The sequence below is a fragment of the Callithrix jacchus genome, chromosome 3, assembly GCF_049354715.1.
Source record: "Callithrix jacchus isolate 240 chromosome 3, calJac240_pri, whole genome shotgun sequence".
Lineage (NCBI taxonomy): Eukaryota > Metazoa > Chordata > Mammalia > Primates > Cebidae > Callithrix > Callithrix jacchus.
This window is the reverse complement of record NC_133504.1, coordinates 185274361-185301771: the sequence shown is the minus strand read 5'-3', so window position 1 is coordinate 185301771 and position 27411 is coordinate 185274361. Positions and strand designations below refer to the sequence as shown.

The 27411-nt window shown below is 37.9% G+C and overlaps 1 protein-coding gene across 2 annotated transcripts in view; it reads right to left on the bottom strand.

Annotated features, from left to right (window-relative positions):
- Positions 1 to 27411, bottom strand: part of STK32B (serine/threonine kinase 32B) — a 446518-nt gene that overhangs the window by 397948 nt on the left and 21159 nt on the right. The window contains exon 1 of one of the 2 annotated variants that reach the window (XM_078368001.1): positions 22052 to 22170. The exons of the other annotated variant lie outside the window; for it this stretch is intronic. The gene's annotated coding sequence lies outside the window, so the exon portion shown is untranslated. Of the gene's footprint in view, positions 1 to 22051; positions 22171 to 27411 lie in introns of those variants that run through there. 2 annotated transcript variants of the gene reach the window in all.

The following is a 27411-nucleotide window of genomic DNA, read 5'->3' as shown; positions in this document are numbered from 1 at the left end:
GCCCTAAGATTGCGCTGTTAATTCAGACATAATTGAGGGCAGAAAATATAGTTGACCCTTGAACAATGTGGGAGTTAGGGGCGCTGACTCCCTATGCGGTCAAAAGTCTGTGTATAAATTTTGACTGCTGAAAAACTTGAGTACTAATGGCCCAGTGCCGACTGGCAGCCTTACCAATAACATAAGCCATAGATGAACACGCATTTTGTATAAGTATTGTATACTGTATTCTTTTTTTTTTTTTTTTTTTTTTTTTTTTTGAGACGGAGTTTCGCTCTTGTTACCCAGGCTGGAGTGCAATGGCGCAATCTCGGCTCACCGCAACCTCCGCCCCCTGGGTTCAGGCAATTCTCCTGCCTCAGCCTCCTGAGTAGCTGGGATTACAGGCACGCGCCACCATGCCCAGCTAATTTTTTGTAATTTTTAGTAGAGACGGGGTTTCACCATGTTGACCAGGATGGTCTCGATCTCTTGACCTCGTGATCCACCCGCCTCGGCCTCCCAAAGTGCTGGGATTACAGGCTTGAGCCACCGCGCCCGGCCTAGTATTGTATACTGTATTCTTTTATAGCAACAGGGTCTTTCTCTGTCACCTGGGCTGGAGTGCAGTGACGCAAACACAGCTCACTGTAGCCTCGAATCCCCCAGGCTCAAGCGATCCTCCTGCCTCAGCCTCCTGAGTAGCTGGGCTGCAGGTGCACACTACCGTGGCCAGCAAGTTCTTAAAATATGCTGTAGCGGCATTAGCTGGCTATGCTGCTCAGGCTGACCTTGAACTCCTGGGCTCAATCAGTCCTGGCACCTAGGCCTCTCAAGATTCTAGGATTACAGGCATGAGCTACCATGCCAACCAATGATTTTCTTAATAGCGTCAGGGAACTTACCTGCTGGCAATAGTTTGGCAGAAGTGCTTCTCCTATAAACTCGACATTTTAAAAGCCAAACTTCTTTCTAAAATGGTCAAACCATTCTTTGCTGGCATTAAATTATCCTGTTTTAGATCCTTCACCTTCTTTTGCTTTAGGTTTTCATAGAGGGACTGCTTTTTCTTGAGTCCTTTACGCTCTGTGGGTATGCCATCCTTGTAGCAATCCTGCACCCACATAACAGCTGCACTTTCAATGTGAGATAAAAAGGTATTTCACAAAAAGTGCAAGGTTTTCAGGCCTGCCAGTGTAGCTACAGCAATGGCTTCACAAAACTCCCTGTTTTAACATTAGTCCCTATGGTGATGCATTTTTTTTTTTTTTTAAACAGCAGGCAACCGCCCTGCAGACCTCAATCTTAGGTACATATCTAGCAATTCAGCTTTTTCTTGTAAGGTCAGGACGTTTCTCCTCTTCTCAGGAGCACTTCCAGCATCACTCGTAGCACTGCATATAGGTCTCCTGGTGTTTTTCAAAGTGTTGCACTAAACATGATTAAAACGTATTCCGGAACTGCAAGAGATCACCTTTCAAGGTGATACCCACGTGGTGGAGCAACGAACTCCTCACCCGGAGATGGTAAGCATCACATGGCATTTTAAGCAGATATTCGAAAAGCTTGAGGTCACCACACTAGCAACAGGAGGTGGCTATGACATTATTACAGTAGTCCAATATATACTAAGTTTCATGCAGCTACAATTTAATACAGCATCTTTATATCTGTTTACATTTCTTCCGACTTCAGACGGCACACTGTACAGCCTGTGTCTGTGTGTACATTTTGATAAATGTTAACCTTTTGTAATAGATTTGTATAGATTTTACGGCAGTAAATGATAAAAAGCTAGTCTCTACATATATTGTAGGGATTCATGAAATACCTTCTTCTTAATTTTTTCGGTATTTTTAGACCACACAAGTTTTTCTTCTACAAGTTTTTTTCAGATTGTTGTAAATCTACATATAAGTGGACCTGCACAATTCAACCCCATGTTGTTCAAGAGTCAACCATATATGGTGTTTGTTTATATTTGTTTTTTCTTTTGCCCTCTTTTTATTATTTTTCCAGCACTTTTATTGAGATATAATTCACATAACATAAATTCACCGTGTGATACGGTTTGGATCTGTGTCCCACCCAAATCACATGTCAAACTGAAATTCCCAGTGTTGGAGGTGGGACCTGGGGGGAGGTGACTGGATCATGAGGGCGGTTTCTCATGAATGGTCTTGCACCATCTCCTTGGTGCTGTTCTCAAGATAGTGAGTTCTCAGGAGATCTGGCCATTTAAAAGTTTGTGGCATCTCCTCATCCCTTGCTGCTGCTCCTGCCAGGTGAGATGTCTTCCTGAGGCCTCCTCAGAAGCAGAAGCCACCATGCTTCCTGTGGAGCCTGTAGAACCATGAGCCAAATAAACCTGTCATCTCTAATGTAAATTACCCAGTTTCAGGTATTTCTAATCCTTTTGGTTTTTTTCCTTTTCTTTTTTCATCTTGTTCTTCTTCTTTATTTACTTACTTTTTTTTGAGATGCAATTTCACTCTTGTCATCCAGGCCAGAATGCAATGGCGCAATCTCAGCTCACTGCAACCTCTGCCTCCTGGGTTCAAGCAATCCTCTTGCCTCAGCCTCTCAAGTAGCTGGGACTACAGGCACCCGACATTATGGCCAGCTAATTTTTATATTCTTAGTATACATGGGGTTTCACCATGTTGGCCTGGATGGTCTTGAACTCTTAACCTCAGGTGATCCACCTGCCTCTGCCTCCCAAAGTGCTGGAATTACAGGCATCAGCCACTGCATCCAGCCTCAGGTAATTCTTCATACCACTGTGAGAATAAACTAATATACCACGTAAAAGTGTACAATTCATTGAACCTGAGCATATTCACAATATTGGGCAGCCATACCTCTATCTAATTCCAGAACGTTTTCATCACTGCAGCAAGAAGCACTGTACCTGTTACCAGACACTCCCAATTCCACTCCCTTCTCCATCCATTAATCTACTTTCCATTTCTATGGATCTGTTTATTCTAGGCAGTCCATATAAATGAAATCATACAATCTGTGACCTTTTCTGACAGACTTCTTTCACTTAGCATCATGTTTTAAAAGTTCATCCATGTTGCAGTATCAGTACTTCATTCCTCTTATGGCTCCGAAATATTCCATCTAAGGATACACCACATTATGTTGATCCATTCGTCAGTTGATGAACATTTGTCTTGCTCCTTCTTGTTGGCTATTATGAATAATTCCACATTTGTGTCACTTCTCTTCAGCATATAGTGAGGAGTAAATTTGCTAGATCATATTGTAATTGGATCTGTAATTTTTTGATGTTCTATCAGGCTGTTTCCATAGCTCCTGCACCATTTTACATACCCACTAGCATTATATAAGGATTTCAATATCTCCACATTATTGCCAACATTTGCTCTTCTATTTTATTATTCTGTCCTACTGAGTATGAAGTAGTATATAATTTGGTTTATATTTTGTAATTACTAATAATGTTGAGCATTTTTTCATGTGTTGTTTGAGCATTTGTATATATTCTTTTGAAAAATGTTTATTCAAATCCTTTTTCCATTTTAAAATTGGGTTATCTTTTAACTGTTGAATTATAAGAGTTCTTTATATATTCTGTTTATTAGGCCCTTATCAATATATAATAGTTACATAGTTTCTCCCATTCTATGGGTTGTCTTTACACTTTCTCGATAGTGTGCTTTGATGTATAAAAGTATTTAATTTTGATTAAATCTAATTTGTATTTTTTATTTTTACTTTTTGGTTACTGTGTTTTTGGAGTCAGCTGTAAGAAGCAACTGCCCAGTGCGAAATGTGGCAATGGTATCAAGGTACTTAGTACTGGGATCATAGACTAAGTTAGGAAGTTTTTTCTCATTTTATATTTTTCAAATAATTTGAGAATAATTGGTGTTAATTTTCCTTTAAATGTTTGTAGAATTTACCCATGAAACCACCTGGCCCTGAATTTTTCTTTATTAGAAGTCTTGTTAAAATTATCAAAATCTTTTTATTTGTTAAAAGTCTATCTAGATTTTCTATTTGTTCTCAAATCAGTTTCGGTAGTTTCCGTGTTTCTAGAAATTTGTCTCTTTCATGTAGACCAATGGAGCAGAACAGAGACCACCTGATCTTCGACAAACCTAACAAATATAAGCAATGGGGAAAGGATCTCCTGTTCAGCAAATGATGCTGAGAAAACTGTCTAACCATATGCAGAAAACTGAAACTAGACCTCTTCCTTATATAAAAATTAACTCAAGATTAAAGTCAATTAATTCAAGATTAAAGACTTAAAATGTAAAACCCCAAACCATAAAAGCCCTGAAAGAAAACCTAGGCAACACCATTCGGACGTAGGCAGGGCAAAGACTTCATAATGAAAATGCCAAAAGCAATCACAACAAAAGCCAAAACTCACAAATGTGATCTAATTAAACTAAAGAGCTTCTGCACAGCAAAAAAAACTATCATCAGTGTGAACAGGCAACCTACAGAATGGGAGAAAATGTTTGCAATCTACCTACCTGACAAAGAGCTAATATTCAGAATTTACAAGGAACTTAAACATATTTACAAGAAAAATAAACAACCCCATCAAAAAGTGGGCAAACTATTTGAACAGTCACTTCTCAAAAGAAGACACTTATGCAGCCACCAAACATATGAAAATAGTTCAACATCACTGATCATCAGAAAAATGCAGATCAAAACCACAATGAGATACTATCATGTGCTAGTCAGAATGGTGATTATTAAAAACTCACGAAACAACAGATGCTGTGGAGAAATAGATGAGGTTGTGGAGAAATAGGAACACCTTTATACTGTGTGGGGGAATGTAAATTAGTTCAATCATTGTAGAAGACAGTATGGTGATTCATTCAGGATCTGGAACCAGAAATACCATTTGACCCAGCAATCCCATTACTGGACATACACCCAAAGGAATACAAATCATTCTACTATAAAACACATGTGCATGTATGTTTACTGCAGCACTACCTACAATACCAAACACATGGACCCAACCCGAATGCCCATCAATGATAGACTAGATAAAGAAAATGTGGTACATACACCATGGAATACTATGCAGCCACAAAAAAAGAATGAGATCATGTTCTTTGCAGTGACATGGATGAAGCTGGAAGCCATCATGTGTTAGTATTCTTAGAATACTAACACAGGAACAGAAAAACCAAACACTGCACGTTCTCACTTATAAGTGGGAGTTGAACAATGAGAACACACGGACACAGAGAAGGGCCTGTTGTGGGGTGAAGTCAAGGGGAGAGAACACACCAGGGCCTGCTGTGGGGTTAAGTCGAGGGGAGAGAACTTAGAGGACAAGTCAAAAGGTGCAGCAAACCACCATGGCACATGTATACCTATGTAACAAACCTGCATGTTCTGCACATGTATCCCTTTCTTTTCCCAAAAGACATTAAAAAAAAAGAAAATTGTCTATGTCATCTAGATTACATAATTTATTGGCATACAATTATTCATAATATTCTCTTTCTGTCCTTTATATTTCTGTAAGGTTAGCAGAAATGTCCTTTTATTCCTTATTCTACTACTTTGAGTCATCTTTCTTTCTCAGTCTTGAGTTTTGTAGATCTCTTTGAAAAGCAAGCTTTCGACTTCATTGATTACCTCTGTTTTAGTCTCCCCTAGTTCCTTTATTTCCATTCTTAAAGTGAAAGATTAGGTTACTGATTTGAGATCTTCCTTCTTTTTTTTTTTTTTTGTTTGTTTTGCTTTTATTTTTAAATTATTTATTATTATTATATTTATTATTTTTATTTTACTTTAGGTACATACTCTATCTGTCATTTCTCCCCATGTTATCCCTTCCCTCCCTCCCCACCCTCCCAACTCCTCACTGTCTCTCCCCTAACCACCCCCAACTGGCCCCAGTGTGTGATGCTCCTCTCCCTGAGTCCACATGTTCTCATTGTTCAACACCCACCTATGAGTAAGAACATGCAGTGTTTGGCTTCCTGTTCTTCTGTCAGTTTGCTGAGAATAATGGTTTCCAGATTCATCCAAGTCCCTACAAAGGACACAAACTCATCATTTTTTATGGCTGCATAGTATTCCATGGCATATATGTACCACATTTTCTTTGTCCAATCTATCATTGATGGACATTTGGGTTGGTTTCAGGTCTTTGCTATTGTACACAGGGCTGCAATAAACATATGTGTGCATGTGTCTTTATAGTAGAACAACTTATAGTTCTTTGGGTATATACCCAGTAATGGGATTGCTGGGTCAAATGGAATTTCTATTTCTAGATCCTTGAGAAATCGCCAAACTGTCTTCTAGAATGGTTGAACTAATTTACACTCCCACCAACTGTGTAAGAGTGTTCCTATTTCTCCACATCCTCTCCAGTATCTGTTGTCTCCAGAGTTTTTAATGATCACCATTCTAACTGGCGTGAGATGGTATCTCAATATGGTTTTGATTTGCATTTCTCTAATGACCAGTGATGATGGGCATCTTTTCATATGTTTGTTGGCCTCATATATGTCTTCTTTTGAAAAGTGTCTGTTCATATCCTTCACCCACTTTTGAATGGGGTTGTTTGGTTTTTTCTTGTATATTTGTTTTAGTTCTTTGTAGATTCTGGGTATTAGCCCTTTGTCAGATGGGTAGATTGCAAAAATTTTTCCCATTCTATTGGTTGCCGGTTCACTCTAATGATGGTTTTGCTGTACAGAAGTTCTGAATTTTAATTAGATCCGATTGGTCTATCTTGGTTTTTGTTGCCATCACTTTTGGTGTTTTAGTCATGAACTCCTTGCCTATGCCTATGTCCTGGATGGTTTTGCCTATGTTTTCTTCTAGTATTTTTATGGTGTTAGGTTTTATGTTTAAATCTTTAATCCATCTGGAGATAACTTTAGTGTAAGGTGACAGGTAGGGGTCCAGTTTCTGCTTTCTGCACATTGCTAACCAGTTTTCCCAACATCATTTATTAAACATGGAGTCCTTTCCCCACTGCTTGTTTTTGTCAGGTCTGTCAAAGATCAGATGGTTGTAGATGTATGGTGTTGCTTCTGGGGCTTCTGTTCTGTTCCATTGGTCTATGTCTATGTTTTGATACCAGTACCATGCTGTTTTGATTACTATAGCCTTGTAGTATTGTTTGAAGTCTGGCAGTGTGATGCCTCCAGCTTTGTTCTTTTTGCTTAGGATTGTCTTCGCTATGTGGGCTCTCTTGTGATTCCATATGAAGTGTAAAGTAGTTTTCTCCAGTTCTGTGAAGAAGGTCATTGGTAGCTTGATGGGAATAGTGTTGAATCTATAGATTATGTTGGGCAGCATGGCCATTTTCATATTACTCCTTCCTAACCATGAGCATGGAATGTTTTTCCATCTGTGTCCTCTCTTATTTCCTTGAGCAGTGGTTTGTAGTTCTCCTTGAAAAGGTACTTTACATCCTTTGTTAGTTGTATTCCTAGGTATTTTATTCTCTTTGCAGCAATTGGGAATGGGAGTTCGCTCTTGATTTGGCTCTCTGTTTGTCTGTTATTTATATATAGGAATGCTTGTGATTTTTGCACATTGATTTTGTAACCTGAGACTTTGCTGAAGTTGCTCATCATTTTGAATAGATTTTGGGCTGAGACAATGGGGTCTTCTAGATATACAATCATATCCTCTGCAAACAGAAACAGTTTGACTTCCTCCTTTCCTAATTGAATACCCTTTATTTCTTTTTCTTGCCTGATTTCCCTTGCTAAAACTTCCAATACTATATCGAATAGGAGTGGGCAGAGAGGGCATCCTTGTCTAGTGCCTGATTTCAAAGGGAATTCTTCCAGATTTTGCCTGTTCCGTAAGATATTGGCTGTGGGTTTGTCATAAATGGCTTTTTATGATACATTCTGTCAATACCTAGTTTATTGAAACTTTTTAGTATGAAGGGCTGTTAAATTTTTTCAAAGGCCTTCTCTGCATCTATTCAGATAATCATGTGGTTTTTCTGTTTGGTTCTGTTTATGTGATGGATTATGTTTATGGGTTTGCGTATGCTGAACCAGCCTTGCATCCCCGGGATGAAGCCTACCTGATCATGATGGATAAGCTTTTTGATGTGCTGTTGCAATTGGTTTGCCAGTATTTTATTGAAGATTTTTGTGTCCATGTTCATCATGGATATCGGCCTCAAGTTTTCTTTTTTAGTTGAGTCTCTGCCTGGTTTTGGTAACACGATGATGTTCATCTCATAAAATGAGTTAGGGAGGATTCCCTCTTTTTGTATTGTTTGGTATAGTTTCAGAAAGAATAGAACCAGCTCCTCTTTGTACATCTGGTAGAATTCAGCTGTGAACCCGTCTGGACCTGGAATTTTTTGGTTGGTAGGCTATTGATTGCTGCCTCTACTTCAGCCCTTGTTATCGGTCTATTCAGGGTTTCAACTTCCTCCTGGTTTAGTCACGAGTGTCCACGAATTTATCCATTTCTTCCTGGTTTACTGGTTTATGTGCATACAGCTGTTTGTAGTAATCTCTGATGGTAGTTTGTATTTCTGTGGGATCAGTGGTGATGTGCCCTTTATCTTTTTTTTGCATCTATTTGATTCTTCTCTCTTTTCTTTTCTATTAGTCTTGGTAGTGGTCTGTCTACTTTGTTGATCTTTTCAAAAAACCAGCTCCTGTATTTACTGATTTTTTGAAGGGTTTCTTTTGTCTCTATCTCCTTCAGTTCTTCTCTGATCTTCTATTTCTAGTCCTTCTGCTAGGTCTTGGTTTTTCTGATCTTTCTTCTCTAGCTCTTTCAATTTTGATGATAGGGTGTCAATATTAGATCTTTCCTTGTTTCTTCTGTGACCATTTATTGCTATAAATTTCCCTCTCGACACTGCTTTAAAGGTGCCCCAGAGATTCTGGTAAGTTTATCTTCATTCTGATTGGTTTCAAAGGACATCTTTATTTCTGCCTTCATTTCATTGTTTATCCAGTTGACACTCAGAAGCAAGTTGTTCAGTTTCCAAGTGGTTGTACGGGTTTGAGTATGTTTCTTAATCCTGAGTTCCAGTCTGCTTGCACTGTGGTCTGATAGACTGTTTGTTATAATTTCTATTCTTTTGCATTTGCTGAGGAGTGATTTGCTTCCAATTATGTGGTCAATTTTAGAGTAAGTGTGATGTGGTGCTGAGAAAAATGTATATTCTGTGGATCTGGAGTGGAGCGTTCCATATATATCTATTATGTCCACTTGGTTCAGCTCTGCATTCAAGTTCTGGATGTCCTTGTTAATTTTCTGTCTCATTGATCTGTCTATTATTGACAGTGGAGTGTTGAAGTCTCCCACTATTATTGTGTGGGAGTCTAAATCTCATTTTAAGTCGTTAAGAACTTGCTTTATGTATCTGGATGCTCCTGTGTTGGGGCGTATATATTTAAGATAGTTAGTTCTTCCTGTTGATTTACCCTTTTACCATTATGTAATGTCCTTCTTTGTCTCTTTTGATCTTTGTTGAAGTCCATTTTATCAGAGATTATGATTGCAATCCCTGCTCTTTTTTTCTCTCCATTTGTTTGGTAAATCTTCTTCCATCTCTTTATTTTGAGTCTATGTGTGTCTTTGTATGTCAGATGGGTTTCCTGAATACAGCACACTGATGGGTCTTGACTTTTTATCCAGTTTGCCAATCTGTGTCTTCTGATTGAGGTGTTTAGGCCGTTTACATTCAATGTTAATATTGTTATGTGTGAATGTGATGCTGCCATTTTGTTACTGGCTGGTTTTCTTGCCCGTTAGTTGACTCATTTTCTTCATTGCATTTTTGGTCTTTCCTAACTGGTTTGCTTTTGCAGTGACTGGTACTTGTGCTTTGTGTTCCTTTCCATACTTAGTGTTTCTTTCAGGAGCTTTTGTAGGGCAGGACAGGAGGTGACAAAATCTCTCAGTAATTGCTTGTCCATAAAGGATTTTATTACTCCTTCACTTACGAAGCTTAGTTTGGCTGGATATGAGATTCTGGGTTGAAAGTTCTTTTCTTTAAGGATGTTGAATATTGCCCCCCCACCACTCTCTTCTGGCTTGTAGACTTTCTGCTGAGAGATCTGCTGTGATTCTGATTGGCCTCCCTCTGTAGGTGACCTGACCTTTCTCTCTGGCTGCCCTTAGCATGCTTTCCTTCATTTCAACCCTGGTGAATCCGATAATTATGTGCCTTGGGGCTGCTCTTCTTGAGGAATATCTTTGCAGAGTTCTCTGTATTTCTTGAATTTGAAATTTGGACTGCCTTGTTAGGCTTGGGAAGTTCTCCTGAATAATATCCTGGAGTGTGTTTTCCAGCTTGGATTCATTCTCCCCATCATATTCAGGTACACTGATCAAGTGTAGATTAGGTTTCTTCACATAATCCCATATTTCTTGGAGGCTTTGTTCATTTCTTCTCACTTTTTCTTCTCTTGCATTGCCTTCTATTTTTATTTCATTGAGTTGATCTTCAATCTCTGATATCCTTTCTTCTGCTTGATCGATTCAGCTATTAAAACTTGTGTTTTCTTCATGTAGTTCTCATGCTGCGTTTTTCAGTTCCATCAAGTCGTTTATGTTCTCTAAGCTGGTTATTCTAGTTAGCATGTCGTCTAACCTTTTTTCAAGGTTTTTGGTTTCTTTGCACTGAGTTAGAATGTGTTTCTTTAGCTCAGAAAAGTTTACTATCCACCTCCTGAAGCCTGTTTCTGTCAATTTGTCACACTCTTTCTTGGTCATGTTGAGTTCCCATGTTGTTGAGAAGTTGTGATCCCTTTAAGGAGAAGAGATATTCTGGTCTTTGATGGTTTCACCTTTTTTGCACTGGTTTTTTTTCCATCTTCGTGGATTTACCTGGTTGTGGTCTCAGGGAGCTGCTTGGTGAGGTCACTTGTCTGCCTGTCAAGGTGCTACAGGGTTTCTAGGGACTTCTTCAGGTTACTAGGGAAGCTTCCTGTGTCTTTTTTGTTTACACTGGGGTTTTAGACCCCCTTCTTCCACTGACATGGCAGTGCTGCTGGGTGGTCAAGAACATAGTCCTGTTACTACGTAGGCTTCCTGTGTTTTTTGTTAAAACGTGTAGCCCAGTTCCACCCCTCTAATGGTGGGTTGTGCTCTTCCTCCACTAGGCTGGCTCATTCAGGGTTCAGCTCAGACTGTGGCGCTGGCTGTGGGACCCACTAGAGTCAGAGCTTCAGCCCTCTGGAGTTTGTAGGGGAGGGGAGGGACCTGCCCAGCCGCACCCAGTGGTCTCCCTGCCTCAGCTTCCTCTCTCTCTCCAGTAGGGCACCCCCCAGCTGCTCCATCCGTCGTCCTGCTTACAGCTCCCTCTCTATCCAGGTGGGGGAAGGGGGTGATAGCTAGGCCCCTAGGCTCTCCCAGCTGGCTTTTGGGCTTATGGGGCTGTTTAGGTCTGTGTGCCAATCTGGGACACCATCCTGGATTATTATTAAACTCTGTGCTTGTAATTCCCAGCACTTGACTGGGAAAGATCCCCTGTTCTGTGTATTGCTGAGGCTCTGGGGGAAGTGCTGTATCTGGACTGGAGTGCCAGAAGGGGAGCCTCTGACTCGCCAGTCAGATGCACTTACTGGGCAAAGTAGCACCCCTCCCCGCCTCTGTCTGCCTAGCCTGGGCTTTGCTCACCATTGGACCAGAACTGTTGAAATGCACCTGGTATCTCAGTTGGAGCTAGGATATCTCTACATCTCTCTCACTGGGTGTTGTGTACCAGAGTTGTTTCTATTTGGTTATCTTGGAGAGTCCTTCCTTATTTTTTTAATGTAAACATTCAACTATACATTTCCCTCTGAGCACTGCTTTCACTGGATATGGTAGTTTTTTTTAATTTTTAATTTATATGGGTACACAGTAGGTGTATTTGTTTATGGAGTATATATCTTGATACAGGCTATAATACATAATAATCACATCATGGAAAATGAAGTATCCATCCCCTCAAACAGTTAACCTTTGTGTTACAAACAATCCAATTATACTTTTAGTTATTTAAAAACGTATGACTCATTTATTTTGACTGTAGTCACCCTGTTGTACTATCAAATACTAGGTATTAATAATAATATCATAGAGAATAGGATATCTATCCTCTCAAGCATTTATCCTTTGTGTTACTAAAAATCCAATTACAGTCTTTTAGTTATTTTAAAACATATAATTATTGACTACAGTCACTCTGTTGTGCTGTCAGAGAGGTCTCATTCATTCTAACTATTTTTTGTACCCTCTAACTATCCTCTGATAACCATCCTTCTACTCTCTATGTCCATGAGTTCAATTGGTTTTTTAGATTCCACAAGTCTATGATAAATGAATACCATGAGTTCTGATATACTGTGTTTTCATTTTTATTTACCTCAAACTATTTTCTAGTTTGGGTTATTTAGGAATGTGCTGTTTAATTTCCACATGTTGATGAATTCTCCAACTTTCATTTTAATATTAATTTATAACTTTTTTCTCTGGAGATCACAGACATATACTGTATAATTTAAATATGTTTAAACTTATGGAGACTGTTTTATGGCCAAACATTTGGTGTAACTTGGAGAATGTATCATGAGCACTTAAGTAGAATGTGCATTTTGCTGTTGTCAGATGGATTGTTATATACATGTCCATCAGGTCTAGTTTATTTATATTGTTCAAGTCTTCGATTTCCATGCTGATATTCTATCTGGTTGTTCCTTTCATTTTGAAAGCAGAGTATTTAAGTCTCCAACTGCTATTGTTCACATGTCCATTTCCACCCTCAATTCTGCAGCTTTTAGCTTCATACATCTTGAGGCTCTATTGTTAGATGCATAAACATTTGTAATTATTATGTCCTCTTGCGTAGGGTTGACCTTTTTATTATTACATAATATCCTTATTTTACTTTAGTAATTATTTTGTTCTTAAAATCAATTATGTTTGATATTAGCCTAATATCACTCTGCTTCTAGTGTTTATTATTTTCATGGAATATCTTTTTTTAATTTGTTTTCATCTTGGTATTTTTTTACAATTATACTTTAAGTTCTGGGGTACATGTGCAGAATGTGCAGGTCTATTACAGTTATACGTGTGCTGTGGTGGTTTGCTGCATTCATTACCTATCATCTATATTAGGTATTTCTCCTAATGCTATCCCTCCCCTAGTCCCCCACTCCCCAACAGGCCCAGTGTGTGATGTTCTATCATTTGACTTTCAAACAATTTGACCCTTGGAATTTAAAATGAGTCTCTTCTAAATAGCATATAGTTGTTTTTTATCCATTCTGCCAATATCTACCTTTTAATTGGAGAGTTTAATACTTTGACATTTAATATAATTACTGATAAGGAAGAATTTGTTTCTGCTACTTTTATTTGCTTTCTATAAGTCATACCTTTTTATTTATCGATTCCTCTGTTAATGCCTTCTTTCTGTTAAATAGATGTTTTATAGCATACTGTTAGTAATTGCTTTCTTGCTTCTCTCTCTATATATAATTATTTTTGTAGTGATTGCCCTGGGGATAATTAGCATCTCTTATAATAATCCAGTTTGTGTTAATACTACTTAATTTCAAATATATACAAAATCTGTGCTGCCGTATCTCTTCATTCATCCACTTTATGCTGTTTTTACCATACATTATAGCTTTATTCATTATGTGCCTATCAACCTAGATTGACAAAAACTTTACACAATTTTTAAAACACATAGAATAAAAAGAACTGCTAACAAAAATACATTTATGCTGTGTCTAATTTATCTGTGTAGCTACCTTTACTGGTGTCATTCTTAATTTCTTCATGCAGCTTTGCCTTACTCTATACTACCCTTACATTTCATTTCTGAAGGACTCTCTTTAGTATCTGTTGCAGGACAAGTCTGCTAGTGACAAACTCAATTTTTGTTTATCTGGAAATGTCTTAATTTCTTCTTCACCATTAAGGATAGTTTTTCAGATATACAATTCTTGATTGAGAGTAGATATTTTCAGCACTTTGAATACAACATCTCGCTGCCTTCTGGCCTCCACAGAGTCTGATGGGAAATGAGCTGTTAATCTTACTGTCCATGATGAGTCAATTCTCCCTTACTGATTTCAAAATTCTGTGTTTAACTCTAACAGTTTAATTAATATAGGTGTGGTTGTTTTTTGGTTTATCTTACTAGGGATTCACTGAGTTTCTTGGAAGTGTAGATTAGTGTTTTTCATCACATTTGGATTACTTTTAACCATTATTAACTTCAAATATTATTTCTTCTCTTTTCTCTTTCTCTTCTACTTCTGGGGTTGCTACACTTGATGGCACCTTATGTGACTCTAAGACACTGTTCATTTCTCTTCATTCTTTTACTTCTTTTCCATTAGCTTAGTGCTCATCTAATGACTATAAAGAGATTTCCTTAAACTCTTAGAAGCAAGAAATCTTCCACCATCTGCAGAACTTTGTGTCTCTGTTAGGGCACACCCTTAACACTCAGCCAGATAACTGACAGCTCTGCCTTAGCCTTCATTTCCTGCTGGCACAGACCCTCGAGGTTAGGCGGAGGTGAAAGCCCGAAGCCTTCTCAAGTCTTTCTTGCGGCAGGTGCACAACCCTAGGCATGCACATGAACCTATAGATTCCCAGAAATAGACAGAAACTTTTGAGCCCTATTTGCCTAGGTATCTCATTTCCCAGCATTTCTTCCAAAGCTTTTTAGTCTATTGTTTGAACCAGCTATTATCTATAACTCATGTAGTGTTTTAGACAAGTACCTTTCTTTTCCCAAGCAGCACTGATAAAGTTCCAACTTGAGTAAAATAAAGATAAGCCTTTCCAGCTAGTCTTCCAGAGAGCGAACAAACATACCAAGTAACTATAATTCTGAATGAAAAAGGTCTCTTCTGCTCTCTCTGGTACAAGGCATATAGGTTGTTATTTTCAAGGCTATTGCTGAGCTAGTAAGCGGGGAATGAGACTAGGGTAAGTTAAAATATCACAAAGCTTGCTGTTCTTTTTTTTTTTTTTTTTTTGAATCTGCAAAGTATCTTTTTATTTTTTTTATTTTTATTTTTTAATTTTTTATTGGATTTTAGGTTTTGGGGTACATGAGCAGAGCATGCAAGACAGTTGCGTAGGTACACACATGGCAGTGTGCTTTGCTTCCCTTCTCCCCTTCACCCACATTTGGCATTTCTCCCCAGGCTATCCCTCCCCACCTCCCCCTCCCACTGGACCTCCCCTTTTCCCCCCAATAGACTCCCCTTTCTGTGTCCATGTGTTCTCATTTTTCATCACCCACCTATGAGTGAGAATATGCAGTGTTTCATTTCTTAACCAAGGTCAGCTGCTTTTCTTGAGTAAGCGCCTCTTGGCTTGTCTAAAGCTTTAGTTAATTTCCAGAGTTCCAAAAAAGTTACTTCTAACAATTTTATCAATACTTTTATTGCTTTTATGAAGCTATGGAATTTCAGAGTTCCTTACTCTGCCATTTTCACTAACATCCTGTTGGTGTTTGTTTTGAACACAGCAGTGAATGCACTTGCATGTTACAGAGGGCTTCCTTAGAACCAGCCAGAGCCATGCCTCCAATGTGTGCTTTCTAGAACACCAATTCCATGGGGAAATAACCAGTACAGATCCTGCGGTGAAATGTTTGTGACATTAACCTTAAAGTTAAACATGTTTCCTTACTGCATGATTTATCAGAATCCTTAATATGCTATACTGTCAATCCTGTACAGCTTCAAGAAGAGGAAAGAGTATAAAAATAACTACAGTAGATAACCTGTGGGCCAGGCACTGTGCCAGACATTTTATATTTATTACATCATTTGCTATTCATCTCACCATGCAACATATTTCCCATTTTATAGACAAAGGAACAGAGGCATCGAAATTTTAAGTAAAAATTTCCAACTGGTAATTTTCAGAGTCAGAGATTTAATCAATTAGCTTCCAGGCTGTCCTGAAAACCTTACTGCAAGATTTCCCTAACTTAATTTGACCACAGAAACATTTGTTCAGAGAATCTTGACAATCAATGTGTCTCAAAGTACATTCTGGAAAATGCTGAGCTAAAGCACAGTTAATAACTGGGTAACTGATTTGTGCTTTTCTCAACACTTCTACTGTCATAAATCATGCCAGAGGCCCTTGCTACAACATTAAATATTGATTGAAAAATGGAGCATGGAGTTGTTCAACCTACAGATTACCATTACAAAGGAGCTTCTATATTTTAGTGTCTCCTCTGGCATAAGCATTGAATGTTGTCTTTAAAAAAAGATTCTACTCTGAGATGGTTTAAAAATATAATTTTAATTTATGAAACCATATAAGAATTAAGTGGACTAAGTTAATTTTACAGATTTGTTTTCCTCAATTTTTTACATAAGTTATTTTTGCCAACAAAGAAAAAAAAATGTTTTTAGCACAGAAATATTTAAAAACAAAAATATTTAAAGAAATATAAAATAAAAATCTCAAAACCTTGCATTCAGAGCCAGTTTCTGTCAGCATAACTAAAGCAATCTGAAGATCTTATTTTCTTTTTTCTTATATTCTTTTCTTATAACTTGGAATATTATTCTTGTAATCTTATTCCTGTTACTCTTATTTCTTATTACTTGGAATCCTGCCATAAATATTTATATTCTAATCATTTAATCACCATTACAAATTCTTCATAAACATTTTTTATGCCTTTAAAATATTCCATTATCAGAAAGTATCATGATCTACGGAGTATTTTCACTCATGATAACTATGCAGGTTATTAACCATCTTTCTCTGTTGTAAATAATGCTGTCGTCTTTTGGATACAGAAGTTAGGCAGAGAGCTCTCAACAAAACACACACACAGGGATGCCAGTCAGCAAAGCTACATGTGGAAGCCACTTCTCCAACACAGAGAAGGGAAGTCAAAATGGGGTAAATATGATACAGAAACGTTTGCGGGAATATTAAATTGACAAATCCACCAAAACAAATTACATTTAAAATATGAGACATCCAAGAAAACTACAAGGATTTTAATACAGAGGTCGGAGGGACAGCAATGACTAAAAATCAGTGTTGCAGAAACAAACAGACACAGAAAGCATAACAAATCGGGTAACGGGCTGGGCATGGTGGCTTACACCTGCAATCCTAGCACATTGAGCAGCTGAGGCCGGTGGATCGCCTGAGGACAGGAGTTCAAGACTAGCCTGGCCAACATGGTAAAACCCCATCTCTATTAAAAATTCAAAAATTAGCCACACATGGGGGTGGACACTTGTAACCTCAGTACTCAGGAGGCCGATGCAGGAGAGTCGCTTAAACACCCGTAAGTCAGAGGTTGCAGTGAGCAGAGATCATGCCACTGCACTGCAGCCTGCACAACACAGTAAGACTCTGTCTCAAAAAAAAAAAGGTAACAAAAGACAGTCTGTATCTAAGGAAGCAAAATAGATACTATCTCTCCCTTTTGTCATTTAAACACAGATGAATAAGGAGTGGCAATTATTACTTATGTACATACTGAATACTGAGAATAATTCTAGTCTTCAATAGTTTTAAATAGCAGTAATGTCCATGTGCATTTACTGAGCATGTACTATTTGCCAGTTTCTGTTTAAGGGGCTATCTGAACTCCATCTGATGTAACCCTTACAACAAAGCAGATGTAATTAGAAACAGGTGACACATTCAGAAAATTAGGCTCAAAAGCTGAGCAACTTGCCCAGGGTCTTTCAGAAACATGTGAATGAGCCAAAGATGAAAGTACAACTCAGTCAAGAGGCTGTTTCCAGCCGGATGCGGTGGCTCATGCCTGTAAACCCAGCACTTTGGGAGGCTGAGGCAGGTGGATCACAAGGTCAGGGGTTCAAGACCAGCCTGACCAACATGGTGAAACCCCATCTCTACTAAAAATACAGAAAATTAGCTGGGCATGGCGGCAGGTGCCTATAATCCCAGCTACTTGGGAGGCTGAGGCAAGAGAATTGCTTGAACCCAGGAGGTGGAGGCTGCGGTGAGCCGAGAGCACATGATGGCACACCAGCGTGGTCAACAAAGCAATACTCCATCTCAAAAAAAAAAAAAAAGGAGGCTGTTTCCTTCCACAATCGAGTGGACTTTGTTCAACAGACTCCATAAACCAAAATACAAACATCTCCTAAACAACATGAACGAAGAAGATACAAATTTTTAAATTCACTTTGAAAAGGAACTATTAAATAAAGCTAAGTTTTAGTCATCCCAGATCTCTCCAAACAAAGTCTTATAGTTGAAAAATTGTTAGAGCCTTAAAACCACTCTAATCTTTTTCTACTTTAGAAAATCAAGTTCAAGAAAATTCTCTGAAAGACAGAGACAGTGATGTGCACTAGAATGTTCATCACATTACTCATATCAGCAAATAAAATGGAAATAACACTGGGCCAACAATTAAATACTAAGTAAAATAAAATGTTTACTGTAATATCTTGAAATCACTAAAAAATCGCATGTTAAAATTGCTATTGTTACACGGAAAATACACAACAACCAAAGGAAAGTTGAAAAGTGGAAAGCGAAATGGCATAGCACAATAAACACATTTTCAAAATATCTATGCATAGGAGAGAAAAAAATCTTCCTGGGAAATAAAGCAAAATTTAACATTGGTTCCCACTCAGAGTTAAGACTGGAGTAGGGGGGGATTTTTCTTTGTGATTTTTGGACTTTGTCCGATTTTTTTTTTTTTTTTTTTTTTTGCTATGAACATGTACTACTTTCATGATAGAAAAAAATGTAGTAAGTATTCCAAACAAACAAAAAACATAAAGAACCTGGTAGACAACGCACTGGAAAGGAAATATACATGTTTTCATTCATTTTCAAAAAGTTAGAGCTGTCACTACATTTCTAGCAGGCAATTGATGCTAGGATATATGAATGAATCAGATAACAATCTCCATGACAACAGAGCTCTCTCCTCAACAAAAGACTGCATGCAATCCCACTAACTTCCACAGACTTCATCAGAAAGTCTTCTCACAAGCTGTTTGGAATACTTCACCTGTGGATTCCGCAATTAGCACATGGGTACCTACAATGCTCCATCTGCCTCATCCCTCTCTCCCTGCCCTGAGGTTGGCCACTGGCACGCACCTCCATGGACTACAAATGTAAACCTCTGCAGAAGACTCATGAGCACATGCAGACAGCTGACCTGACTCTGTAGGATTCAGAATAGGCACAAAAACTTGAGAATTTCAGGATACCTCCTTAGGGAAAACAAATGGGAGGCTCTCACTACCTGGTCTGAATCTGCAGGATTAATAAAACACAGTCTTAAGAAACCCCTCCAAGGGAGAAAAATAAAAGCTATAGAGCAGGCAGATATGTATAAGGGGTCTAAGAAAGCCTAAAAGAAATCCTAGCTGGGCTGACTACTGCAGGTGTTTCTCTCCTAAAATGAGACATTAAAAATTAGAGGAGACTGCGTTTTCAAATGCAAAGACAGAAAGGTGAGGGTGTCAGAAACAAACAAACAAAAACTTAAGAAACCACAATTCTTCCAAAGAAGCACAATAATTTTCCATTAACCAACCCTGAGATACACAGACTGTCTGACAAAGATTTCAAAATAATCATTTTTTAAGGAAGCTCAGTGAAATGTAGAAGGAACACAGAAAACTATGAAGTCAGGAAAACAATACATGAACCAAAACTAGAAGTTTAACAAGGAGATGGAAATAATTTTTTAAAAACAGAATCCTGGAACTGAAGAACATGGTGAATAAAATGAAAAATGGAACAGACAATAGCAACAGCCAACTTGATCAAGAAGAATAAAGAATCTTTGAGCTAGATGAAAGTCTTTTGAAATAATTCATTCAGATGAGAAAAAAAAGAATGAAAAGGAATAAAGAAAGCCTACAGAATGTATGGAAAAGCACCAACAGAACTAATATATGGACTATGGGAATATGGGAATACCAGGAAGAAAAAAAAAGAGAGAAAAGGCCAGAAATCTCATTTAAAGAAATAATGGCTGAAAACACTGCAAGCGTGTGGAGAGACATGGGCATCCAAGTACATGAAGCTTAAAGGTTTCAAATGGTTGAACCCAGACAAGATTTTACCAAAACACATTACAATCAAACTTTTAAAAATTAAAGACTGATAATTTTGAAAGCATCAAGAAAAAATATATTTATTACACATAGGGAACCCCAACTTATGTGTCTGTTGATGTAAACATGAATAAAGAAAATTTGGGGTGTGTGTGTGTGTGTGTGTGTAACCATATGTGTGTGTATACTGCAAGTATAAAAGTTAGAGCTGTCTGCATGAGAAACAAAGACCAGAGAAAGGCTCCTTGAGAAAACGACATTTCAGAAAAGATCTAAAGAAAGCAAGGAAGAAGCCATGCACACAAGTATCTGGGGAAGAACATTTCAGGCAGGTGGAGCAGCACGTGCAAATGTCCTAAGGCAGTGCCTAAGTGCTCACAGAACATCAAGAAAGCAAATGTGACAGCAGATAACAGTGAGATCAAAGGTCCTAGGGGAGGCATGGCCTTGGGATATCCGAGGTCCAGCAAGACAGAGATGGGGAAAGTAGAAGATGGTGTCTGAGAGGTGGCAGGGAGCCTGATCATAAAGGGGCGTACAGAATTTTATCCTTGAGCTTCTTCACTGAGAGTAATAGGGAGCCACAGAGGGTTCTGTGCACTGGAGTAACATGATCTTAGTTATGGTGCAATGAGAAGACCCTGCCTGGCTGCTGGGTTGAGACCTGGCTGTAGGGTGACCAATCAGGAGACTCCTGCACTGACTCAGACAAAACAGCACAGTGGCCTGACCCATCTGGGAATCGTGGGGGTCATGCAGAGGGATTCGTCACAGACCAAGTGAGAAATGAGGGCTGGGAAAGAAACCAAAGCATCAAGGATGACCCCAAATTTTGGCCTGGGCCTCTGGAAAGATGGAGTTTCCACTAACTGAAGGCAGCAGCTGTTGAGGGGTGAAGATCAAGATTTCCGTTTTAGACACATAGTAATAACCATGCATAAAAATGTTCTAATTCTCTAAGCAACAAAAATCTCATTTAAACCAATGGGATTAAAATTTTGCCTTCTTAATCAGCAAACCTTCAACATATTATGTCTCTTTGCGGGCTAGGATGTGGTAAGCCAAGCACTGGCATAAATTTTATGAATATTTGAGAATAAAGTCAAGACTGTTAGAAAAAAATGTTTATAAATTTCACCTTATAAATTTCCCTTCAAGAAATTTATTCTAAGAAAACAGCAAAAAGTTTTATGTATACGATTTATACATTCTTATTTCTAAAAATAAAATACTGGAAAGAGCCCAAACATCCAGCAATAGGAATATAGTTCAATATATTATTGTATGCCCAAAAGATGGAGTATTCTGCAATCAGTAAACATTTTAAGCGTTTAAAACACATTCTTAAAGAAAATGGCAATACAAAATGTAATGCTGTATGACTAGGATGTAAAAAAAAACGTTTACTAAAAGAAGTTTGGAGAGAAATTGCTAAGGCATAACAGCTGTCTCTGGGTGATGAGAATGCTTTTTTCTTCTTTCTAACTGCAATGTTTTCAACATTTTTACTTTCATTTTAGAAAGAAAAACAATTTTACTTTTAACGAAGATAGTTAATCTAATTTCATGGGTTGTTGTGACAGAAAGGGAAACACACTAAAAGCTGTACCAGCACCAATTCCACTGTAACACTTTTTCCCTGTGCCGGCCCCGCTTCTCAAAGGCAGAGTTTGATCTTCTGGGAGAGGAGTGATAGAGGGTGAAGGGGGTCTTCTGGGAAAGGTGGGTGGGGGAGAGAAGAGGAGGCCAAGTCCAGGTAGGGAAGCTCTGGCAACCTTGACTTGGGAAGCGGGTAGATGAAGGGTGCTCCATCAGTCCCCAGAATTTTCTCTGAATACAACAAAGAGGCATCCCAAGTAACACTTAAATCAGAGTGAACAAATGCCACGAGGAGATGCCAGACAATCTGGATCAAACAGATTCAGACATAGTTGAACCCCCAACATTTTAGATGCCCAGAATTTGTCAATATTTGGCTAGTGGAAAAGACTCACCTTGCACATATTAACTTCACAATAATATGGCTTTGAATTTCACTTGGTTGAACTTTTAGCTTCCTCTTTTCCTATCATGTCAGTTTGTTTTGTTCTTGTTTTTTCAGGCTGTAAGAGACCCTAGTTTTTCTACCCTAAAGCGTTCTAGTTCCTTCCTTGTTTTCCTTGACTAAGTTTTAGAGAGTGAATCTTTGCTGATCCAGGACAAATATAGAAGTCCAGTACATTGTGGCCAGTGATTGGTCCAGAATGTGGACACATGACCTCCTTATGACCAATAAGCTGTAAGGGGAAGTCTGCACATAGCTTCCAGGAAGTATTGTGCCCCTGATAAAAGAGGCAAGAGAAGAAAAGGCCCCTTTCCTCCATTACTCCCTTCCTGCTCTGGACACTGTTATGTGGGGATTTGTGGGAGCTGTGGCAGCCATGCTGAGGCGTTGAGAGAGGAGATGCATGAAAAAACCAATAATCAGAGAACACTGGAGCAGGCCACAAAGAACTGGGGTTTTCAATGACATTATTGCATCCTGGGCCACTTCCTCTGGACTTCTTGTTAATTACACAAGAAATATTTGTTGCCTTTTCATTAGCTGAAGCCAAAAGCATCCTACAGGATAGGAGCTCCTGCCATACAGTCTGCCCTAAAATAGGCTTGAAACTGTTACAATGTTTGGAATTCTCCAGGGCCCTAAGACTCCCTGATGTTATAAGGGAAACCTGATTTCCTGCCTTCCCCTGCAGCCTCTTTGCTAAGGATTGCACGGTACTGGAGTTGTTATACAAATCTGCCAGGTGTCTTAGGCTAGGAAATACGTAAGAGGTATTTTGAGCATCTAACCTTGGCTGCAAGGGAGAAGAGGAGAGATCTTGGGAAAAGGGCTGGGGAGGTGCACCCACAGGACTGTGCAATGGGGTCAGCCAGGGAGAGGCTCAAGTACCATTCTGATCACGGCAGAGAAGCTGCCTGGAAGTGATTTAAGAATTCTAAGGCTGACTTGAGTTCAGTGGGTGTCTGCCCTCACAGCTGCCTGGGGCAACTGTGTCAATGGCAGTGACATCTGTGTGCCTAAGGTGAAACTGGGGGATAAGGAAGTACCACCAAGACGGTTGGACTGTAAAAGGAAATGCCTGCCTGCCGCAGGGAGATGGACAAGGCAGTGAGATCATCAATATTTCTGCTGATATTCCATATTCCGCTTTGTCTCTCTTTGGTAAACTGACATGGGAGACCATATTAAATGTAACAAATATTAGCAGACTCATTTATTCACTCAACAAATATTACATAAAAAGGAATGTGTGCCACACACTGTTCTAGTTGCCGCATGTAGAGAGATATGTGGCAGAAAAGGTTCTTGCCCACATGGAGCTTTACAATTCAGGGATGTATCTCAGATAATCTGGAGTTCTCAGCATAAAAGCATAGTCTGTCCAGAGGCTATCACTGCAGATGGTGAGGCCTGAACCAAGGAAGCCTCGCTTTGCCTCTCCTCCTTGAACCTCTTCCCCCAGTGACCTGAACTTCCCATAACAAAACAAAGGAAGAAAATTCACTGCCTAGTACAGTTTTACAATGATGGAATAAATATTTATCTTTTGATCCAGACTTAGTTTAAAAAAAAAAAGTCTAAGGATCCTATGATATCAGTATCTGTTCTCAAAATTGTGGCCGCTGTTACTGTGGTAAAGATTTATACATGCAAAGTTTCTCTTCATTTCCATTTTGCAACCTGTAATCACCATGTGCACAGTTCATCAACTTAAAATTCAACATCTTTTTAGTACATTTTCCAGAGCATTAGCTGAAAAGATGTGAAATGAAGATTATGTCGCTATAGATCAGGCTTGTGAATAAGCAGTATTTACCAGGCAATGAAAAAACAATGTAGAAAAAAATGCTTGTCAGCAATAAAGAACAACAAATTGTGATTCAGAAGACATTAAAAATGCCCCTGTGCTTTTGTCTAGTAATTTCACCCTGGGGAATTGACAACTGTAAGGAAATTATCCTGAATGCAAGATAAAAAATTTGTAAGCAAACATGGTCAATTTTGCATTATTTATAAGAGAGAGGAACTAGGAATAAGCCAAATGCCCCCTAAATAGGGGGCAAGTGAAAAAATTACAGTACCTCCTTATGATAGAATAATATGCAATTGTTAAAAGGGAACACGAATCTATTATTATGGTAGATTGGATTATTGGTTCCAATTCTTCACTCCTCCATAGTCATACTGTACATTCACATGGATGCTGCTGACCCTTGGTCATCAGCACAGTATACTTCCCCACCTTTTGACTTTGGGTTCTCTTGGTCATGTGACTTTCTTCAGCTAATGGGATGGTAACAGGCATGATACAAGCAGAAATGTAAAACGTGCCTGTACAGTTGAGCTTATTAACTCTTAGCACTTCTGCCATTGCCATGAGGACTTAGCCCATGTTTCTTCTGCATCTCCAGCCGGGGCCACAGTTCCATAAATGCATGAGCAAGAAATAAATGCTTATTGCTGTATGCTACTGAATTTTGAGTTAGTATGTTATGCAGCAAAAACTGACTGAAACAATCAGGCAACATGTAATTACATGGACCCTTGTGCTGTGCAAGGTAGAGACAAAGTAATAAATATTGATTGAAAGAACAGGAGAATGTTTATGACATTGTTAAGTGGAAAGTGGAATAAAAAATGAATTTTCAGAATATAGAAAAACCTGTGCTTGAAAATAGAACAATAAGAAATCCATCAAAATGACCATTACTGACAGTATTTTCAGGTTTCCTAAATTTTTCAATTTTTTTATAATAAGCATGTATTTTAATATAAAGAATTAAAATGCTTCACCAAAGTTGACTTTAGTTTAAGATTCAATTTAGCCAAAGATAAAGTCATATTAAAAGGAAGAGAATATAAAATTGGGCACAAGGTGGACACAAGGGTTAATGGCTGAGATGAATTAAAAGCCTACTTAAATATACTTTTTTAAAATCAAAACACAGCAAAAAGACTGAGAAACATTTAGAAGGTAGTTTTTACAGAAGACATGTAAAAAAGTGAATAAAAGTGGCATTATCCAGGAATCAATGTCATGGACATTAATAAAACCCTCAGGTTTTGTTTCAAATTATGAAAACAAATTCAACAATGCTAACATTTTTTTTTTAAGAGATGTTATGGCAGAATGATCACTTGTGCTATACTAGTGGCAATGAAATTTGAGAAACATGGAATACCCATGTCCTATGAGTTATAAATTATAAAGACATTTACATCCTTTATTCCAATAACCACATTGTTGGGAATTTATGCTAAATAAATAACAATACACAAAAATTAATTTCATTGCCCCAAAATGTGCATACAAGCTCCCTTCAAATTCCTGGGTGTCTCTTGAAATGAGCATGAATGGGGTGAAACTCCAAGGATCCTGATGAAACAATGGGTGGAAAACTGAAAGAGCTAAGTAGAGATCTCAGCAGCTGCCCAGTGTTGGAGACATAGAGTTTGAAGTTCAAATTAAGTGTGATAAGAGTAAGTTCCATGTCCCAGAAGTGATGGATACACTCTAGAATGAGAAGCCAAACCAAAAGAGACCCATTCTAACAAAGCCTGAAACCACATACCTAAAGATCAAGATGAACTTCCAGAAATTGATTTTCTCCTAGTTGAATAAAAATCAACACTCTTCAGAGGAAGAAAACAATCTAGTAGAAATTATATAACTGAGAGATACAATATATGAAATAAAAAGTTCATTGAATAAAATAGTATTCATGAAAACATTCTGAAATGATAATGCTAGCTAATATGTATTGTGCCAGACATGTGTTTAGTGCTTTACATGTGCTATCTTCTACAATATAGCGTCTATAATATCTAGCATGCAAAGAAAATTACTGGATATATTTTTTTAAAAAAGAAGAATGTGTTCATGGTAAAGAAAACAACATCCATAGAAACAGACCCAACGTGACTAAGATGTTGAAATTAGCAGAATTTTTAAAGAACTTACAGGAAAAATAAATAAATACAGTGGACACAGGCATGAGGAATTTCAGCAGAGATACAGAAAATGTGGGAGGAAAAAAACAAATGAAGGTCCTAGAACTAGAAAACATAATATCTCAAATTTTAAAATTCATTGACTAGAAGGAGAAGGTTGGACAATGCAGAAAAGGGTATCTGTGAACATGTCAGGTCAATAAAAACTGCATCCAAACTGAAGTGGAATAAGAAAATATATTTCACACACACACACACACACACACACACACACACAAACACACAAATGAATAGAATCTCCAGTAGTCCATGGAATGCTATCAAGTGGTCTAAATACATGTTACTGAAATTCTAAAAGGAGGCGAGAGAGAGAGAGAGAGACCCAAAAAAAGGGTAGGGGAAATATATGGCGAGACAGAGAGAATGTGGTAGAAAATAGAAAAAATATTGGCTGAAAGTCTTCCAAACTTGATTTAAAATATCAATCCACAATCCAAAAAGCTCTGCAAACCCTAAGAAGAATTAAAGCTAAGAAAAGCACATCTTGATATGTCTCAGGCAAACTGATAAATGATATAGAAAATTCAGGAATAAAAAAACACATTACCTACAGAAGAACAACAATCTGAATGATGGCGGACTTAGAAGAAACAACAAAGTCAAGGAGATAATGAAATGATCTCTTTAAACTGCTAAAAAAATGTCAACTGAGAATTCCATGTCTGGTGAAAATATTCTTCAAAATTGACAGAGAAGTAAAAGTGTTTAATTAAATAAAAACAAATTATTAGCAAGCCCTTACTAACTGAAAGAGTAACAAATTATTCAGGCTGAAGACAAATAATGTGTTATAAAATTTTGAATCCATAAGAAGTAATTAAGAGCACTGGAAACATTATATATGTGGGTAAATATAAAACATTTTTTCTTTTTTTTAAAAAAACCTGTTACTTAAAAAATAATAATCACATACCATGAGTTTTCTATCACATGTAGAAATAAAAACATTTGACAAAATAAAAAAACAAATGGGAAAATTGAATTATACTATTATGTTTTTTAAATTTTATTTTTAGTAGCATAATAACGCAAGTAAGACTGTGATAAATTAAAGATGTATATTGTGAATCCCTATAGTACCTTCAGCATAAAAGCCAATAGTTGTGATAGAATTTTCAAAAATCATTAGATTAACAAAAAATACAAAAAGGAGGAAAAGAAGAGCAAAGAACACAGAGAACAAATAGAAAACAGAGACCAAGGTGGTAGAATTAAATCCAACCACATCAATGACTGTATTAAATATAAATAAACCAAATCCTTTAATTAAAAGGCAGCAGTTTCCAAGCAAAATACAAA